Source organism: Myotis brandtii, unplaced genomic scaffold (genome assembly GCF_000412655.1).
Source record: "Myotis brandtii unplaced genomic scaffold, ASM41265v1 scaffold300, whole genome shotgun sequence".
NCBI classification, from domain to species: Eukaryota; Metazoa; Chordata; class Mammalia; order Chiroptera; family Vespertilionidae; genus Myotis; species Myotis brandtii.
Window position 1 is genome coordinate 3753106 of NW_005361459.1, and position 7932 is coordinate 3761037.

Here is a 7932-nt window from a genome sequence, read left to right on the forward strand (position 1 = left end):
AGCATTATTTATAACTAGAGGCCTGGTGCATGAAAATTCATGCACTGAAGGGGGTCTCTCAGCCCAGCCTGCCCCCTCTCACACTCCGGGAGCCTTCAGGGGTGGGACGTGACCTGGTGATCAGGGGAAGGCGATGCCCCATCACACCTCTGCTGCTGCCATTGCTGGCAGTGCAAGCCTTGGCCAGCCCTGGTTACCTGCGCCTCGGGCGGCCCTGGGCAGCTGGGCAACCGCCATCCAAGGCTTGCCTGCGCCTCGGGCTGGCCCTGGGCAGCTGGGGGGCAGAGGGGACTGGGGGACTCCGGAGGCAGGTGTGCTGAGCGGCCAGGCCCGCCTGGGGGTGGGCCCAGACTTGCTGCGTGACTACTGCCCCAGTGGGGCTGAGGGGACTGGGCACCACCATCTTGAGACTGTGGGCACCGCCATCTTTAAGGGTGAGGCAGTCAATTAGCATATTCCCTCTTTAGTAGATAGGCTGTATCAGTGAAATACTATAATGGAATGTATTTTACTGACCCTGTTTGTCTTTCCTATATTCATGGAAAAATAGCTTTTATCATTCTCAAAAATTTTAGACACTATCTTTTCAAATATTGCCTCCATTTCCTATCCTCTCTGTCCTTTCACTTGAACTCTGATTAGATATGTTAGACATCTATCTACCTTCCTTCCATATTTTTTCCTCTTTGCTCTATGTGGGTTATATCTTCAGAAACTTTCTCTAATTTATGAATTCTCTTTCAATTTCTATATAATATGTTAAAAACATACTATACATCAAGCTGTAATTTCAACCATTATATTTTTATTTCTGGAAGTTCTATTTACTCATTTTTAATATATCTGTTCATTATTAATAGTCTCTTGCTTTTAAGTAATTTTGATGATTACATTTTTTATTTCTTCTTACAAAAAGAATTTTTATAAGAGTCTATTTGAGCCAAACTAACAACATATGCCAGGGGAATTAGTTCTCAAATGCTTCCTACATTTTTATTTCTTAAAAAAATTCTTTATATGCTGTGTTTGAAAAGTCTAATACCTAAAGTAACTGATCTAGCTCTGTTTTTACTTTTGCTAATTCTCAGTAGCTATGGCTTGTTTTTGTGAGTGCTGGTAATTGTTACTTTGAACTCACATGTGGTTCAGTTTCAACCAGAAGGATTCCGAGGGGCTTGCAGAGGAATGCTTCCCTCCAGGGACGATGTATGTTTGTTTCTGCAAGGTGTCCAGAGTCCTTTAGAGAAACACTTGTCAGTATCCATGGCATCTCTATACACTCTGAGGTCCTACTGTCACTTTAAGCTGCAAACACAGTTGCAGTCCAGTCCCTGACAATAATCAAAGCCCTTTGTTTTAATGTCAAATATAGTGGCCTCCAGTCACCTGCAGAGGAAAATCTGGGCATTATCCCTCTTTTCTCTCCAGCTCCCAGCATTCGCCCCCAACTACTGCTTGCCAATGGTTCCCTATCAGAATCAAGACCAAGATGGAGAACATTAGGAAAACGGAGTCAAACAGCACCTGGGCCATTTTCTACCCGATGAATGGTTGGCTGCTTCCTTCTCTCATAGACATTTTTGTGGGCACCTGAGTGGTTCTCCTGTTGTATTTTTCCAACTGCAACTCCTGAAACATGAGAAAACTGAACTGGATGCTTCTTTCAGCCCTGCTCCTCTAACCGATTTTCTTGCACATACTCAGTAGAGTCCATGATTCTTCCATTTAGGCCTCCTGGTTTCAGGCCAGCTCTCTCCCTCCTGCACAGACCACTCTGGCCCATGGAAAAGCATCCTATGATTTACCTCCAAGAGAGGTGCAGCCCCTCCCCCACAAAACTGCAACTCCCTTTGTTCCACCCCGCCAGCCAATGTCTCTCTCCTTCTAGATTTTTTTTTTTTTTTTATCATGTGGCATTGCAACAGAATATCTACCTCTCCCTTGCCTGGGGCAGAAATTAGAGTCCTCAAGGAGGCAGCCTGCCTGCATCCCAGCAGGAACTGGGCCTGCAGAGCCAATGCTGGGTGTTGTGTGAGGGCTGGCCTCTGGATCTTTATGTGGACTCTGAGGCTTTGTCTTTGGGGGTCTCAACTCAAAGCTGGAGGTTCTTACAGGGCTCCTCCTTGGTGGTCTGAACTGAAAACTCCCGCCACCCAGCACCACAGCATGCTGCAACTTTGCTCAGCTTTTACACTTCTTAGCAGTTGGTTGTGTTCATTTTGCTTTCTTGGCCTTTCAATTTTTTAATGTACATCTTAGAAATCAGGAAATGCCTTGAAGATAAATTGTTCACAGACTCAGTTCTCTTTGGTTCCCTTTTCTCTGTGTCCCTGGTTCATCAAGTCTGGCAACTTGGTATCTCAACCTTCAGTTTTTCTGACCGAAGCAAGCTATGAACTGCCACATTCTGTTTGGGTTCCACATCCCATGCCAGGACCTGAATCAGCAAATGCTCCAAGAGGACAAGAACAGTTGTAAAGAAAAGAATCACCTCACTGCATCTGTCTCCTGTCTAGCATCTTGGCCCTAGGAATCCTGGCAATTTGATTGCTCTTTGAGGCTCAGACTAATTTACATTTTATTTTATTCAGCTTTCACAGTGCTTCAGCACCAGGGTTATTCTGATACAAAGTACTCCTTCACAGCCAGAAATGGAAATCCTTTTCAAGTTTTTTCCCAAGAAATGTACCAGGTGGCATATATTCTTATTTAATAAAAATGCCTTGCTATTGGCTTTAAATATGAAAGATAATTTGACATACTAGTAGAACAAAATTCTTGGTTCACAGCAGCTTTTTTTCAAAATGTTGTAAATGTTATTCTTTTTTTTTTAATCCTCACCAGAGGATATGTTTTCATTGATCCTAGGGAAAGAGGAAGGGAGAGGGAGAGAGAGAAACAAAAAATCCATGAGAGAGAAACATTGATTGGTTGCCTCATCTATGCACCCTGACCAGGAATAGAACCCACAACGTGGGTAGTGCCCTGGCCAGAAATCAAACCTGCGGACCTTTCAGTGTATGGGACAATGTTCCAACCAAGTGAGTCACACCAGCCAGGGTTTGCTCCATATTCCTTTTGCATTTAATATTGCAGAAGAAAAGTCTTACATGAGTCTTTTTGTTCCTTTGGAATAAAAGTTAAAATTACTTAATGTTTCCAGCAAGACACCAAAAAGGATTAAAGCTACAAAACAATGTCTGCATAGGTTTTCTGTATAGGTAATTGAGAAGGGATTTCACAGTTTGAGCCCTCCCTATAGAGGATGTGGGATGAGGTGTTGGGATGATTCCTGAAGAGGTTTTAGGGGATGCCTTTGGAGTTTGTTATTAATTCCAACCTATGGCTGGCACTCTCCCCTCAAGTGTGTTGGGGGTGAGTTCAGTAGACACTCAGAATCCTTGAGAAGATTTCCACTTTGAGATAAGGAAGTCCTTTTCACACAGCCATCTTTTAGTGTTTGTATATTGGCCATTTATAAGAAGTAACAAATACTATATGGTCTCAACTAAAGTAAACATGCACAGAATAAATGTTTTAAGGAACCAGCCCTAGCCAGTTTGGCTCACTGGATAGAGCGTCGGCTTGGGGACTGAAGAGTCCCGGGTTCGATTCCAGTCAAGGGCATGTACCTTGGTTGCAGGCACATCCCCAGTAGGGGGTGTGCAGGAGGCAGCTGATCGATGTTTCTCTCTCATCGATGTTTCTAATTATCTATCCTTCTCCCTTCCTCTCTGTAAAAAATCAATAAAATATATATTTTTTAAAAATCATCTACTTTCATTCCCTAATCCTGAATACACAAAGAAGGAAATAATATTGGTTGAGCAGTTACTGATTTGGTATCTAACATTTGAGACAAAAATTTAACAGATTTTATCAAATATACATCCTCACATATATATGCTTCAATGGGATATACCAAGCTTCCATCTACACTAATAAAAGAGAAAGATGCAAATTGACCATACCTTCGCGATGCCCACCAGCCAATCAGGAGTGAGCATGCAAATTAACCCAACAAAGATGGCGAGTTAATTTGCATACGCAGGTGCTGAGTGGCTGGGGGCGGGACGCTTGCATTGTCACCATGGCAACGACGCAGGCATTCCGCACGGGCCCCAGCCACTCTGGGCCTCTGGGCAGCGTGGGAAGGCAGGAAGGTGGCTCCGGCTCATTGATGTTTCTAACTCTCTATCCCTCTCCCTTCCTCTCTGTAAAAAATCAATAATATATATTTAAAAAAATGTTTTAAGGAACCACAACAAAAGGATTAGTGTACTTGGAATCTAGGTGATTCTTATTTTTGTCTTCATATGTTATCTTATTTTGCCAAAATTTAAAAAGACATGCTACTTTTTATAATTATATATGCTGTTTTTTTAAAAAATACCTAAATATAGACTTATAGACTTGGAAAGAGTAGAGTACCAGGATTGGGAAAGGAAGTTCCATTCTCTTATCTCATATTTTGACCTATTCATCTCTTCCATTTTACTGTTCTGGAATTATATCCTTTTATAATAAACTGGTGATCAACAATTCAAATGCTCTTCAATCAATTTCTTTTACCACTGTATTTGGTGGGATAAGGCCTATAAATAACAAAAGCCCAGAGAATTTAAATAACTTACCTAAAGTCTACACAAGTGTGTGACACCTGTACTACAGCTTGTATAATGTGGTTTGGGTTGAGCCACACAGTCTGGTTCACCTGAGGGAAAATCCCACCCACGAACAGGACAACAATAATAATACCTAATTACAACAGGAGAGCCCAAATAAACCACACAAGGGACATAGGATATCAAGGAGATTGCAACAGTGGGTCCCCCAGGACACCTACTACATAAGGCCATGCTGTGAAGATTGAGAGTCATAGCAGTTCTATCTAAGACAGAGAAACAAACACAAAGAGAAAACTAAAATGGGGAGACAAAGAAACAACCACCAAATGAAAGAAAATGAGGAATCTCCAGGAAAAAGAGCTAAATGAAATGGAGGCAAGCAAGTTATCAGACATAGAGTTCAAAGTAATGGTTATGAGGATGTTCAAGGAATTTAGTGAGAACTAAAAGGAACTTAGTGGGAACTACATCGGCATGAAAAAGGACATAGAAACTATGAATAAGAACCAATCAGAAATGAAGGATACCATATCTGCTATCAAGAGTACACTGGAAGGAATTATAAGTAGGCTGGATGAAGCAGAGGATCAGAGCAGCCATTTGGAAGACAACGTAAAAACAAAACAAACAAACAAAAACACACACACACAACACACTCAATTAGAGCAACAGAAAGGAAAAAGAATTTTTAAATAAAAGGATTGCCCCTGGCTGGTTTGGAGCACTGGCCCATGGACTAAAGAGTCTGGGTTTGAGTCCTGATCAAGGGCATGTACCTGGGTTGCAACTGATCACTGCCTGTGTCGGGGTGTGTGCAGCAGGCAACAGATTGATGTGTCTCCCTCACATCAATGTTTCTCTCTCTTTCTCTTCCCCTCACTCCCTTCCATTCTCTCTAAAAATCAATTGGGGAAAAAAATATATCCTCAGGTGAGGATTAACAAAGAAACCACACCACAAAACAACAAAAAATAAGGAGAGTTTAAGGGAACTTTGGGACAACATGTAATGTAAAAATATCTACATCATAGGGCTACCAGAAGGAGAAGAAAGTGAGCAAGGGATATAAAAACCGTTTGAAGAAATAATGACAGAAAACTTCCCTAATCTCCTGAAGGAAAAAGTCCTTCCCACAAGCTCAGGAAGCACAGAAAATCCCAATCAAGATGAGCCCAAAGAAACCCACACCAAGACACATCATAAATAAAATGGCAAAGTGTAAAAACTAAGAAAGAATATTAAAGGCATCAAGAGAGAAAACAGTTACCTACAAGGGAATTCCCATAAGGCTGTCAGCTTATTTTTCAACATAAACACTTCAGGCTGAAGGTATTGGCATGAAGTACTCAAAGTAATGAAAAGCAAGGAACTGAAACCAAAACTACTCTAGCCACCAAGGCTATCATTTGAAATTGAAGGTGAAATAAAGACCTTTCCAGACAAAAAACAAAAAGGCTAAAGGAATTCATTACAACCAAACCAGCATTGCAAGAAATGTTAAAGGGACTGCTTTAAGAAAAAGAAATATATAGAGAGGAACATAGGATAAAGAAAAAAAATGGCAATAAATAAGTACTGATCAGTAATAACCTTAAATGTTAATGGATTAAATGGTCCAATCAAAAGACATAGAGTAGCTGAATAGATAAGAAAACATGACCCATATATATGCTGTCTACAAGATACCCACCTTAGAACAAAAGACTCACACAGGATGAAAGTGAACAGATAGAAAAAATATACCATTTAAATAGAAATTTTAAAAAAGCAAGGATAGCAATACTCATATCTGACAACATAGACTTCAAAACAAGGCCATAACAAGAGATAAAGAAGGTCACTACTTAATACTAAAAGTATTGATCCAACAAGAGGACATAACACTTGTAAACATATATGCACCCAATATAGGAGCACCTAAGTTCAAAAAGCTCTGAATGAACTTTGAGACATTGGCAGCAATATAGTCACAGAAGGGGACTTTAACACCCCACTATCATCACTGGATAGATCTTCCAGATAAAAAAATCAATAAGGAAACAGAGAGATTTAATGATACACTGGATCAGATGGATTTAATTGCTATTTCATCCCAAAGCTGCAGATTATATATTCTTCTCAAGTGCTCATGGAACATTCTCAAACATAGACCACATGTTAGAATACAAAATAAGTCTTAAGAAATTTAAGAAAATTGATACTATACTAAGCATCTTCTCGGATCACAATGGAATGAAACTAGAAATCAACCCCCAAAAAAAAAAAACCCTCAAAAATATTCAAACACATGGATGGAGGCTAAATAGCAATGAATGCATTACCAAGGAGATCAAAGAAAAAAGAAAAAATTACCTGGAAATAAATGAAAATGAACACACAACAACCCCACATCTATGGGACACAGCAAAAGCAGTTCTGAGAGGGAAGTTCATGGCATAATAAGCCTACTTCAAGAAGCAATAAAAATCTCAAATAAACAATCTAACCTGGCACCTAAAAGATCTAGAGCAAATATTTAAAAATGTATATGGAACCAAAGTAGACCCTGAATATCATTAGCAACCTTGAGAAAGAAGAACAAAGTTGGAGGGACCACAACATTAGATATCAAACTATACTACAAAGTCACTGTAATCAAAACACCCTATATTGGCACAAGAACAGGCATATAGATCAATGGAACAAAACAGAGTGTCCAGAAATCAATCCACATTTTTATGGTCAATTAATATTTGACAAAGGAAGCAAGAGCATACAATGGAGTAAAAACAGGCTTTTCTATAAATCGTGGTGGGAAAATTGAACAGGTACACGCAAAAAAAAAAAAATGCAACAAGGCCACCAACTTATACTATACAAAAGAATAAACTCAAATTGGATAAAAGACTTACATGTTTTCCCGTCTTACGTTTAAGTCTTTTATCCATTTTGAGTTTATTTTTGTGTATGGTGTGAGTTGGTAGTCTAGTTTCATCCTTTTGCATGTATCTGTCCAATTTTCCCAACACCATTTATTGAAGAGACTGTCTTGACTCCATTGTATGCTCTTGCCTCCTTCGTCGAATATTAATTGGGCATAGTGGTTTGGGTCGATTTCTGGGTTCTCTATTCTATTCCATTGATCTATATGTCTGTTCTTGTGCCAGTACCAAGCTATTTTAAGTACAGTGGCTTTGTAATACAGTTTGATATCTGGTATTGAGATCCCACATACTTTGTTCTTCTTTCTCAGGATTGCTGCAGCTATTCAAGATCTTTTTTTATTCCAGATGAATTTTTGGAACATTCGTTCTAGATCTGTGAA

The 7932-nt window shown here is 39.8% G+C and overlaps 1 pseudogene; it reads left to right on the forward strand.

The window, feature by feature from the left end:
• The first annotated feature begins 5102 nt into the window (after window positions 1–5102).
• Window positions 5103–7932, forward strand: part of LOC102257617 — a 31074-nt pseudogene continuing 28244 nt past the window's right edge.